The following is a 14,073-nucleotide window of genomic DNA, read 5'->3' on the forward strand; positions in this document are numbered from 1 at the left end:
TAAACTTCTTTGAGTAGTCTTGCCAGTAAAGCTTGAGCACTCAACTCTCCTTTGAAAGTAAGCATTGAAGAGTTGTGAACTGGGCTGAATTTAAATTAGTGTGCAAATAATCTATGTCCCCCTCCCATTTTCTGCACTCTAGCTGCTACATATGCTACCTCTCTTTTATGAATAAACTTCAGTCTCCATGATGCAGATAAGCACTAAGGGCTAGTTTCAGAGATGTGCTGCGAGCCTCTTGTGACATGCTTGACCTTCTCAATGTCCACGCACAGCAGCTGAGAAGGATCAATATCCCACAAATCAACAGGGGCTACATACAGACTAAGTTAAAATCCAGTGAGAGACAGGGTGGTGGAATCTAGAGTGGAGAACACTCAGACAAGGACTCTACATTCACAAAAGAGGTTTGAAAAAGTAAGTCTTCAGGAAATATATCAAAGTCAAAGCATAGAGCTTATCATATTTTGTATTGTGTGAAGTTATTCTAAAACACGAACAAAATCAAGCCAACAGATGTGCCATTATCACAGAAAAGAGGAGAGGGAAACGTGTGTTTCAGATGGGGGGAAAAGGGTTGTCTTCAGATTAATGCATAGTTGTGAAAATATTGACATTAAGAAAACTGAAAGGCAACTGGAGGAAAGGAGGAGAGGTATAGCTATGTCATTAATGTAATGAACGTAGAGCAATCAATTCTGTCAAATACCTCCTGCAAAATACAGATCATTTTGTGTTGGGAAGAAATCCAGGCTGTATATAAGGATAAGGGAGTCATGTGAACTAATGAAAATAGAACCTATAAATGGAAATTTGAATATAAATTACCTAGAAAAACTGGAGGATTTTGTTAAATTTTAAAAAATGTATGCAAAGTAAAATCTGCATGGTAAGAAATATGCATAATTGCGTAAGTGTAACAATAGTACTTAAAAAAAGACATTAATGCATTGGAGAGCCCATGATTCCTTTCAAGGGAGGCTCAAGAATATTGCATTCACATTTGTGCAAACAGATTTTCACACAGTGAAATTCAGCCCAGTTAACATGATATTAAGTTCATTCTTATGTGACTCTCTCCTTAAAATTACCATAAGAACTCAGGAATTGCTATACTGGATCACACTTGTAGCCCATCTCATCATATTCTGTTTCCAGCTGTGGTAGGGACCAGGTGCTTCAGAGGAAGATTCAAGAAACCCTGAAGAGGGCAATTATGTAATAACCTGGCCATAGGCAAAATTTCTTCTTAATCTACTAAATTAGAGGATGATGTATGCCCTGAAACATGAGAGTTTATATCCTTTCTAAATGTTTGGGAGATCTTTTTAATCCTTATTGAATGTATTGTTAGTGTTCATATGGTTTCAAAAGAACTGCTACTATGATTCCACCTCTGGTAAAATAAAATCTCTGCCCCAATTTTGTTTCAGTTCAATTTTATTTAGAGCTCAGCTAATAATTTGCAATAGATAATTTATTTCAATTTTGCTTCTCTTTCACGTCATGAATTTTCTGAGAACAGATTGTAACTTTCTTGAATGTATCTGATCATCTAATTGTTTGCTGAATTGTTTCTGTAAGTGACATTATTCACATTTGTCAATATGTGAAATTTAGAATTCAAGCTGTTCTGATTGCAAACATTAATTTTCCATGAATATTCTACAGTATTTCTTTAACGTTTGTTTTGGCAAACATTTCTATCAAAAACCACTAGTTTTTTGGAACACTTTAGGAAAATAAACACAAGTGGGATAGAAATGACTTGAATGAATCTTCAGAAAAGATTTTTTTTCAGTAGTAGTCCAGTTCTGCTCTGAGTTAAGGCCCCATGAGTCACCCAGATGTGTAGAATCTAAAGTTGATATTGTGGCTATTGAAAATAAAAGATTAATCAAAAGAGAATTTTTACATCAGTTCATTGAAATCTTTCCAACCTCATGGAAACATTGTGTCTACCACAAGAGAATTGATAAGAACAATAGTATTTAAGTATACTGCAATCCTAAGAAAGAGACAGTCCCTGATAAGGATGTGGTATTTTTTTTTCTTTTCTGAAGGCTAGATTATCATTATGACTATACCCTACTATGTTTAGAATCTAGATTGTAGCTCTAATGATCACAGATATTTGTCAGGCCACCTACATTCCTGACAAATGCTGATCTCATCAAGTGAGAATATTCTGCAAGTAGACAGAGGTGTGACTCTTCAGATCTGCTTCCACAATTCATTATGTAAGTGGAGAAATACAGTTAGCCTATACTTCTGAAAGTGTGTGTATGTGTGGGATTGGAGAGTGAAACACTTCTCAATATTCCTTCATTTGGGAATTCTCATCTGTATTGAAGACATCAGCAGTGAGGCATTTTCTAAATTTCGTAAATTTGAATATGTGATAGGCAATTGACTCCACATTCAGAATCCTATTAGATTTCTGGTGTGGAATTTAAATGTCAGACTCAGACCAACAATGGGCCATCCTTGTTCACAGAAAGTGTTACCTTACTCCTTGAGTAGTCAGTGGGGTTATTTGAAGATTAAAGATACTACTGAACAGGAGTACGGGTGGCAGGATCTGGCCCAAATTTATTGCCATAGAGAGTGTCATCTATTTTCTCTGTGTGTGCAGATGATGTACCAATGTTAATTAGTCCATATTTTCCCAATTATTTCTCTGATGTGCTTGCCTGGAGATGGGTGTTGACAAGTAACCCTTGCAGCCCTGCCCTCTGATGTAATCCAGAAATATTATATATCCATTTTATTTGAATTTAACTAGGATATCAGAGAAGAGTTCTGTTTAGCTGGAAAGCTTGTCTCTTTCACCAACAGTAGCTGGTCCAATAAAAAATATTACCTCACCGACCTTGTCTCTCCAGAGTATTGATTAGTATATTATCCCAGAGGGGACAGCTGGAAACACAGAAATAGGAATGGGTTGGGAAAGCAGGACAGAGAACATTTCTGATAGTTTTACTGTCATTGTGTGTCCCAGTATAACCAACAAAGTTGTGAATTAATTCATTTAGATATTTCTTTGATTTTACACATTTAGCAGTTCATTTTTATTTATTTTTTTCCTGACCCACACTGCCGTTGCTGGCCCTCCGAGAACCCGAGGCAAAGTGAGATAAATGTACTCCATATATGTGTGTAACAGTGGTTTCCATGGCAACTCCATGGATGCTCTCAGAACTTTTGGTTTCTTGTTTATCTTAATGGGTCAAACATTTATTGAGACTCAGTTCAAATCAAAAGTATCCTGTTCAAATTATGTGGGGGAGCAGTTAGGGGTAGCATAAAAGAATGGAAAAACTGAGTACACCAAATTCATGTTGTACTTAGACTTATATCCTGGGCAACCCTGCGAGGTGGATGGGCCTGGTTCTCTCCTTATTTACATGGGGGGAGGGATAGCTCAGTGGTTTGAGCATTGGCCTGCTAAACCCAGGGTTGTGAGTTCAATCCTTGAGGGGGCCACTTAGGGATCTGGGGCAAAATCAGTACTTGGTCCTGCTAGTGAAGGCAGGGGGCTGGACTTGATGACCTTTCAAGGTCCCTTCCAGTTCTAGGAGATAGGATATCTCCATTATTAAAGATATAAAGTCAGTGGAGGGACACCAGTGTAAAACAGGTGTGGAAGGAGAATGGGGACAACATGGTTGCAGGTCAGGGTAGAATTTGGTTTTCAAATTTAAAGACTTCACCAGCAAAAACAAAAATTGAAGAAAACAAAAAAACAGTAGTAAGCTTCTGCTCTCTGCAATAACAAGTCAATATTTCCCCTATGCCCAGGGCTGGCGCAAGCTGGTGCTTGGGGCGGCAGATTGTTGGAGGTGACATTCTGCCCAATCCTAGGGCAGCACGGCCGTTTTGTTTGTTTTTGTTTTGTTTTGTTCCGCTCCAGCCACCCTCTAGGGAGCGGCGGCACGGAGAACCAGAGCGCCCTGCAGGGCAGTCCTCTTCCTTCCCTCCCCGCTGACTGGAGCGGAGCCCTCCGCCTCCCCCTTCCCCCTGCTGGTCCCCCTGCACCCGCGCTCCGGCCGCGCTGCAGGTTTTTTTTTTTTTGCTTGGGGCGGCCAAAAAGCCAGAGCCGGCCCTGTCTATGCCAACTATTGAGGTGTCTCTGGGTATATGTTGCATTTTAATGAACCATGCTCTGTACACACACACAAGGCATGACAATTCCCTGCACCTAATCTTTTCCACCACCACGGCCAAATCCAGCACAACTCAACCCAAACATTTCTGCAGTCCTCACCCAGGCAAAAGTCCCATAAATTGACTTCAGTAGGAGTTTTGCTTGAGTAATATCTATAAGCTCAGGCCCCAGAAATATTTGACATCTTTCTAACTTCATGTCTCCTGACATTCTATACTTAAAGGGGTCTTTTTTCCTTAGCTGATAGGTCTAATTATACTATTTAAATTCATTGGGTCCTATGCTGCTCCTGTAGAATTCAAGGAGAATTTGGCCATTGACTTCCCTAGCAGGATTGAGCTCATTATGAATAGACATTTCTTTAATCTGTAGCAGGCTTAAAATGAATGGCATTTTTGCAAACATAATAAATGAATAACAAAAACTGAAAAGAAAAGACCACCAGAATTCTATAACACATAAAAAGGAGACTTTCCATTGATAGAAAGAACCACTGACTGACCTCAGATAAAATCAATGTCTCCTAAAGGCGTTAAATATATACTCTAATAATTTCTTCCTGTTATCACTCTGCAGATCCGAGGATAAATCAGCACTTCACCCTGACAATGACTCCCTTTTGTTTTAACCTTTTGATTGCTAAAAAGGTACATTTTTTTCTTTTATATGCAGTGCTAAAAAAATGATTTACCTTTTTGCTTAATTATCAGGATGTTCTCTGAACTATCATTTTTGACTGTGTGCAAGTTTCCCATGTAATTTACCAGTACAGACTCCCTAATCCCCTCTCCCACAGCAAGTTTGTTTTTGTAACATGTCTAGTGTTCCTAATGAGTTGCTAATGAGCTTTGCAAATGTGCGGGCGCAGATGATGTTGTACCTAGAGGTGGTTTGGTGAACCATAATTGTACATCTGTAGGAGTTTAGTATTGTCTCTGCTTGCACTTAAAAGCATATTTTCTAGATGTACCAAGAGAGGCCCAGAGCTTTAAAGAGGTTAAGAAAGATTCCAAGCTCTATTTTGGTGCCAAGTTTATTGTGAAATGTTTTATAATTGATGGGTAATATTGCACATGCCTTAGTAGGAACAGGAATCTTAGTCTCCAATTTAAGATCTCTTGCTGGAGAGGGAAAATGAAATACTCCCATAACAGTAACACAGAGAGTGGCTAATTTATCAAAATTTGCTTCACATTCAAAATTGGTGAGAACCACATTCGGAAATAGTAGCAGATGGGGAAATGCTGAGTTTTGCATCAATGCATAAAATGTTTGTGATGCTACAATGTGTTTTTATTTCTTACATAGTTTACTTGAATCTTATAGTTCTAGTAATATTTCCCCCATAAAAAAATACAAAGCAGTTTTAGTATATTGTATCTTCTGCTATGCTCCTCCAAAACATGCAGAGCTTAACTATATTCAGGTGAAGTAAAAGTTAATTAAGGTGAAATTATTTTATGTATTTTTAATCTCTTATTTTGGCGAGTCAAATTATATTCCTATAATCCATTTAGTCTAAAGGTAGTTGTTGTTTTTTGTCTGCTTTTTTTTTTTTTAAGGCTTGGTTTTTTACACTTCAGCAGCAGTGTTGCCAGTAAAAGCAGAATAGGTTAGTTGTGAAATTCCCTACTGTTCAAGAAAATGAACAAGAGTCTAAAAAACTAACTAAGTGGTTGTTGGCACTATTGTGTTAATTACTTTTTTGTACTATGCCATATTGTTGTGGCTCAAAAGCTTGTCTCTCACTAGCAGAAGTTGATCCAATAAAATATATTATTTTACCTTACCCACCTTGTTCTTTTTTTTTTTTAGTGACATTTTATATCAAATTAACCTTTTGGTTTTTGTCTCACATGCAAAACGTGGTGAGTTACATTACTAGTGCATGATATATATATATAATCTGTTGTCATTTCGTATAGGTTTTTGGAACAGGGCTCTGGAACACAATTCAACAATTCTGCAAGTTCAGAAATAAATTTATTATACTTTTTCCTTACATCTTAAGCTGCTTTACTTACCAAGTCCAATCTCCTTTTCTTTAAAATCCTCTTTATTTGTGAGAGTACTTATACAAAGAATATAGGCATTATTTTATAGTGACTTTCTAAAGAACCAGAAAAAGTCTATTTGAATCTTTTCTTTGGTATTAACTAGATATTTTATCATAAGTGAACAGGGTGCTTCTGGTTCACTAGTTTTTTATTGCTTCCTTGAATGCACTTCAACATCGTTCATAGTTCAAGTCTATATAATCCTTATGCCTTTCATACTTTTAAATCCTCTACAGTGTTTTTGTATATCTGACTCTACTAATATCCCCAACATTCAGGTCTTAAACAGCTCTTATGAACTACCAAAAATTCTGCACTGGTAGTGAAACTTATTTTTAGCAACCTTTTCACTCTTCATAAACAAAGGGTTTGTGGGTTTTTTTTCTGGCAAGCATGCCCTGACCTGATTTTTACGTACTGAAATCTGGAATGTGTTCATTACAGTGAAAATGGAGCTGCAGGTCAAAGATGAACTATAGCTTGCTCATTCACTTGTTCTTGGTCTGAATGTTATTCATGAGTCTGCTGTCAAAAATGGTGCCACTTTTACTATAGCTGAGACATGAAGCCAGCAAAGAATGTTGGTTATTCTAGACTGTCAGCTACTTTGGCTTGCTCAGTGTTTGATTTTGCATTGCTCTATGACAAGAGCTTTCAAATCTTTTCATAGTGTGAACCACGTGTTAAGAGATGACTTGTATCTTAGATATATATGCTTACAAAACCCAGCAATCAGATGATAACTCATCAGGTACCAAATTATAATTACTGCTTCCTATTGGCCAAGATTTAGGCACATCATTTTGTTTTTGTTATCTTGACTCCCCCACCCAAGCTTGCTTGTCTGGATCATCCACCTGTTACATCTTTGTGGCAGAGACTGTCACTTACTGTATGTTTGTACAGCACCTAGCACAATGGGGCCTTAATCCGGTTGGCTTTTTGGCACTATCAAAGTAAATATTAGACAATAACAATAATGAACCACCATCCTATCAAACCAAGTCATGCAGACATCCCCTTCCATTCATTGTCATATAACATTCTTGTGGTAATCATAGCATGTGGTTAGCATGAAAAGTAATGTTAGGAAAACATTGCATGTGTGATTTAGGAGGAGGAGGAGAGCCAGTATCGTGTGACCAGTCATATTCTCCAGCAAGTGCTCTGTGGATCACCAGTGGTCCACAGACCATGGTTTGAGAATTGGTTCTTCAAGTGGTTGTTCACGTGGATTCCACTCTTGACGCACATGTATGAAAGATTGGATTCTTTTGGCTAACAGGGTCTTTTGGGTTGCATCTAAACCCTAGGTGACCTCTCCTCTCCCCCACAGCTGTCTTAGTTTCTTCCTGCCCATGACAGTGACACAGAACCCTTGCAGTTTCCACCAGCCTCCCTGTACACTGTGCTAGTTTTAGGGTTCTTTATTAGCTAGTTGTTAGTTAGCAGTGTCAGTCTCTTTGCCAGTTGGCAGAAAACAAACCCTTTTTAGTCAGACATTTAGGTTGTAGACTAGATCCCCCCACACTCCCTTTAAAAGGACTCTAGCAATATGGCAGACGCCAAATCGCTGGTGTTCAAAACCTGCCCATTGTGTGAAGCCTCAGTGGTGCTGAGCCTCATCAGCACTTCACATGCTGTTTTTGTTTAGGAGAGGGATATATTCCTGAGTGATGTCATACCTTCTCTGAGCGGACTCAAAGAACTGGAGAAGTCCACATAAAATGGTTATTCCTGGAGCACTTCAGGCAAGCTAACATGGACACCAAAAGGAGGCATGCAGCTAGGCCTCATGCTTCCTGTCATTCCTTCTCCATGAATGCCCCAGTGAGCCAAGACTCCATACCGAGCTCCTGTGCTATGTTACCCAAGAGGCCCCAGTCATCTGTCTCCATTCCAGCATCAATGACTTCAGAGCGAGGTAGGAAGGAGCGGTGCTCCAGAGATGAGCCAAGGCATAGTCCCGCATTTCCAGTACCTACCAAGTTGAGACACAAGAATCAGCAGGCATCTGACACATCTGGGGCCCAAAAGTGGAAGGGGCAACCAAGAGCCTAACAAAGGTACCTCTGGTATCTCAACTTTTAAACATGTTCCTGTGATGCCACTAAATCCATGTATTGCCCTTCCTCATCACCAGCCTCCTCTGTATCGAGCACCTTGTAGTAACCATCACCTTGGTACCTAGTGTATCACTACTGTCGCTATCAGTATCTAGAGCAGGGGTTGGCAACCTATGGCATGCATGCCAAAGGTGGCACGCGAGCCAATTTTTGATGGCACGCTGCAGCGGGCTGAGCCGCTCAGCCCACCGCTGCTCTGGGATTTCTGCCACCAGCTCCTGCCAGCCGGGGTCCCACTGCCGGCCCCACTCAGGGCCTGCTGCTGGCTTGGGTGAAGGAACTCCAGGCTGGCAGTGGCTGAGACCCCGGCTGCCAGGAGCCAGCGGCCGAAACCCCAGAGCAGTGGCGGGCTGAGCCGCTCAGTCGCTGCTCTGGGGTTTCCGGCTGCTGGCCCCTTGCCAGCCGGGGTCCCTGCTGCAGCCCCACTCACCTTGCTTCTGGTTGGAGTTCCAGTGCAGGCCCCCTGCCAGACAGGGTCCAGGCCACCAGCTCTGCTCAGTTCTGCCAGCTCCACTCACCTCAGCTGCCGATCTGGGGTTAATTTAATTTTAAATAAAGCTTCTGAAACATTTTGAAAACCTTGTTTACTTTACATATAACAGTAGTTTGGTTATATAATATATAGACTTATAGAGAGACCTTCTAAAAAACGTTAAAATGTATTACTGGCACGCAAAGCCTTAAATTAGAGTGTATAAATGAAGACTCGGCACACCACTTCTGAAAGGTTGCCGACCCCTGATCTAGAGCATAGACGATTTAGCTGTAGGCCCAGTACCAGTCACCCTTGCTACTTAAGCTGTGTCTGCACTTGGAGCTGTGGGTGCGATTCCCAACTTGCCTAGACATACTTGCACTAGTTCTGCTTGAGCTAGCATGCTAAAAATGAGCAGTGTAGCCAGGATAGTATGGGCAGCGACTCAGGCTAGCCACCTGAGTACATACCCAGGTTGCCTGAACATGTTTTTACTTGGGTGGCTAGCAAGAACCACTGCCATTTTTAGCACACTAGCTTGAGTAGAGCTAGCGCAGGTACATTTACATGAGCTAGAATCACATCCCCAACTCCAAATGCAAATATCGGCTGAGATTCAAAGCCATTTGGGGCAGGGACTGTGATTTTTTTTCTATGTTTGCACAGAGCCAAGTTCAATGGGAGCATGGTCCCTAACTGAAGTTCCTAGGCAACAATGATGACAAATAGGTTGGATGCAGTGCTGGCTTTGGTAAATCAGACAAGAGACGTATAAGTGGTACCAACTCCATCATCTATTCAAGTAGAAGGGAAATTAGCACATCCTACTATTCCCAAAAGGGTAGCCCCACATTTCTAGGAGGCGAACTCCTTTTTATCCTCCCTATCGGTGCGTGCTAGGGACTCATTTTGTACTCTCCCTCCCTTGCCTCCATGAGATCACAATGGGAATTCAGGAGGGACTCCAGAGACTGCTCTCTGAGTAGGAAAAGGCATTCATTTAATAGAAAGGAGTGCACACACACACCGGTATCTTCCTCTGTGTCCACCAGTCCAGCGTCTATATGCTTATCAACTTTGGCCCTACAGCACACCCTAGGGTATGCAATCCCCACTCCAAGTCTAGATCCCCTTCTTTGAAGAGGCAATATAGATCTTCCCAGCCAAATCAATTTGTGCAGCCTCAGATTCTAGAGAGAGGAGAGGAGAAGATGAGGGAGAACAACTAATCCTTGTTGCATTTTCCTCAACCTCTCTTGATGAGGTGGTGAACTCCTCAATATCTTTTCCAATCAATGATTTTAAGGTGTTCCAAGATCTTACTAAATGCAGAGGATCTTGGCATAGCATTTGAGGTAGTGCAAGAGAAATCAAATAGACTGTGGGATATTCTGCATCCTTCCATGCCTGGTAAGGTCTCCATGCCTATAAAAAAGCCAGAGAAAGACATGCGGTAGACTCAGGCATCAGTTCCAGCTACATCCAAGAGTGCAGACAGAAAGTACCAAGTCCCTCTCAAGTGATTTGGGCACCTTTTTTTTCACCCAGTAGAATCACAGGGATAGAAGAGACCACAAGGGTCATCTAAACTGACCCCCTCTCAAGATGCAGGATTTGTTATGTCTAAACCATCCAGGAGAGATGGCTATCCATATCCAGCCTTCTTTTGAAAACCTCCAGTAAAGAAACTTCCACTACCTCCCTAGGCAGTCTGTTCCATTGTCCTACTGTTCTTACAGTTAGGAAGTGTTTCCTAAGATTCAATCTAAATCTACTATGCTGTAATTTGAACCCATTGCCTCTTGTTCTGCCCTCTATGGCAGGAGAAAACAACTTTTCTCCATCTTTTTTATGGTAGCCTTTCAAGTATTTGAAGACCGCTATCATGTTCCCCCCTTAATTGCCTCTTTTCCAAACTAAACGTACCCAATTCCTTCAGCTTTTGCTCATATGGCTTGCATTCCATCCCTTTGATCATCTTTGTCACTCACCTCTGCCCAAATCATGAATAATGAAAAACTTCCTTTTTATGTCAATGAACTTTTACATTCACTGACTGAGCTCCTCCACTTACAAAAGGACTCCAGGGCTACCTTGCATTCCCTGGGCCTGTACATCCCATCCCGAAGCTGGAAGCAAGCAAGACTTCATAAGTTCCTTCAGGCAGGGTCCCTCTGCTCAATACTACTACAGCCCTCAGAGGACTTGAGAATCACTGGGAAAGAAAAGCAGATGATGTTCTGCCTCTTCTTCAGCTGTAGCACACTTGGCATCTTCCTTCTGGCAGCAAATTTGATACTACAGCTGAGCTAGCAAAACCAGTTGGCAGTGATGGGGAGGGCACAAAGACATCTGGACCAAAGGTGCAGCCCCAACAGACATTGCTGTCCTAAAGAATCTGAACTCATGTGGAAGCATGGAATCCATGTGGACAACACATCTTAAAGAACCACAGTTAGTGTAAAGTAAGTAACCATTCTTTTATCCATTAAATTGTGGATTTTGCAATTATAGTTCTGTCCTTACTTCAAAGCCAGTGTCACCCTGAATGGGCTGTTATCTTGTACAGATGTTCATGTAACAGATGGGAGGAGTGGAGATTGCATGCTGTGAAGAACATTAGGTCATGTGTTCAGTTAATGTTATTTTATGTATGGTGTTGGAGGGGGGAGTGAAACCGGTGGTTGGACATGAGCATCTGAGGACTCTGTAAGGGCCCATTTGGTTGCTAGGAAGACTGGTGGAAGGGAGAGTGGAGGCTGGCTGGCTAGAGGTGGCAGGAAAAGACTTTAAATTAGCTCATTCATGGATTTATCTGTAATAATAAAGTAAGAATCCATTATTGAAGTCTGGAGTAGAGTTGTGGTGAATGGGTTTTCCCACAGAGGCCTTTGAAGAGCAAGTTTATCAGTGAGCATCCAGAGTCCTTGGAATAAGGGAGCAGAGTGAGGTGAAGTTTCCAAGTGCAAAGCTTGATGACAGGAATTACCTGAGGCCAGGAAATAGAAAATCTAGGGTCTTGACACTTGGTAAGGGGGGAAGGGTACAAAAATGAATCACTGAATTGCTAAAATATTGTTTAATTATGTTAATTTATTTAGCTTTAAATGCAGTAAACATAACAGAACATCTATCCTGGGCTCTGGATGCCTTTGCCATTAAACATTACAATTAAAAAAAGTTCCAAAACAACATCACTTCTTTTTCCCTCTCTGTCCCCCACCTACCTCAATAACCAGTCAGCATGAATAATACAAATCAAACTCTCCTATCCTTCAATTCCCGCCCTTGTCCAACTCAACCCTTTCCAGATACCTGCTCAAGCAGATAGACTTTAGATTGTGCGTGGGAGTTCAAAGGATCAGAGCTATTTTGGACCTCAGGGGAGAATGAATTTCAAGTCAGGGAGTGTCCTTTCTCTCTCCTTCCTTTCCGTAGTCAAGTGGCAGTATTTTCACATTTCTTTAGCTGGAGATTACCTTGTGCTGCACTACTCTTTTTATAATGAAAGGAAAAGTAGTGGAATTGACTATAGTTAAAGGATACAGATCCCTGAGGGTAGCACAGAATAAGATTTATTGCAGCTACATGGAGGAGTCCCCCCTAAGGTTCCGAAGTCTACAGATGTGTCCAAATTTTGTTGAATCGTGCCTTCCATCAAACTACAAATAAATTCTTAGTTCATTTTTCAGGCCCTTTAACTGAATAATCAGAGAGGAAGAACATACTTTTTCAGGTGAGCAGCATGCTAATTCACTCTTAGTTGTTTTTCAAAGCACTGCAGATCATAACTTTATAACTATACTGGAATTAAATAAGGAAGGTATGCAATAAAATGTGTTAATTGTTCCACATTTTCAGGCAATAGGATTGATCATGTTTGTCTATTACCTGCAATCCTTAATAGTTACTAGTTCGAGGAGAGGCATATAAATGTTATAAAACACCTGTACCAATGCACTGCTAATAAATTACCTTCTGTTGAGAGTATGTTGCCTTTAGATCCAAATAAGCAAGCAATATAGCTTGAAATAGATTCTTTATTCTAGTAATACTATAATTCTGCATTTATACAGCACCATCCATCTGAGGATCTCCTGGCACTATGGTAAGCATAAAAATGGATGGATTTTTTGTTGCAGGTTTGTGCTCTAGCTCTGTTGGGGTAAAGGGGAGTCAGGTGAGGTCAGTGGCGGTGAATCTGTCGCTGTGTAAAACTACTGGCTGTTGTGCCTCAGGGAGGTGGAGTACAAAGGTTACACAGCCTACTACACAGCCCTTTCCAAATTTTGGAGGTGGGAAGAGAATACCCATCATGCTCAGTTCAGTAATAATGGGGATTGGCCCTAAAGAGCTCGTGTCTTGATCCTGCAATCAGGTCCATGCAGACAGACCCCTGTGTCGGTGTAGAACCCAATTGATTTCATTGGAGTTTTGCACAGGTGTAAGGCCCAACTGCATGGGTTTGATGGCAGGTTAGGTAAAGTGCTGAAGCTCAAGTCTTTAAGTTAACATGTGTGGAGTTTGTTTGCAGGCCATGTCAGTGGAAACAGCTTGACTTTCTGGAATTGGTTTTCCCCACTAATCTAACAGATCCTGAATCTGCTGTCCTTTAGGACATGATGAAAAGCCCATTTATTTTCCTGATTTTGGGGGGGGGGGGGGAGGCAAGGGGAAGGAAATGGGAGAGAGAGTGAGGGGATGGCAGGGGCATTGCTTATAAAGAATATCCTTTGCTCTTTGATCGGAAACAAATATTGTCTGATACTAGGTTTTGCACACACTCTCCTATATACATTGTTAATAGGACAAATGCTATAAAGGGAAAGGCAACTTTGTCTCATATTCCCTTATAGTTAACAAGATGTATTTATTTGGAATTTTTTTTTCTACTGGTAAATAATCAGGCACAGTGCAGTGTGAAAGGACTTTCAAGGATCAACAATGGTAACTGATAAGGTAATAACGGCTGAATAATTTGACTGTGAGCAGATCTTCCTACGCTCTCCAATTGTTGGTAGGGAGCCAAAATTAGCTAGTCAATTGGATGGCAGCTGTGAGAGGGGAATGAGGTGGGAAAGTATTATTTCTTGCTAAAGAAAAGGCTGACAGTTATGAACTTGTTTGACTTGCTTTCATGAACTTGAGTTTATCAAAAGCACTCTAGAATTTCCATCTGCTCTTTATTGTGTAACAGAGGAGTCATGCAGTTCAGCCTTCTAAAGTGAAAGAAGTATAATGGTTTAC

The sequence above is a fragment of the Chrysemys picta genome, chromosome 10 (assembly GCF_011386835.1).
Source record: "Chrysemys picta bellii isolate R12L10 chromosome 10, ASM1138683v2, whole genome shotgun sequence".
Lineage (NCBI taxonomy): Eukaryota > Metazoa > Chordata > Testudines > Emydidae > Chrysemys > Chrysemys picta.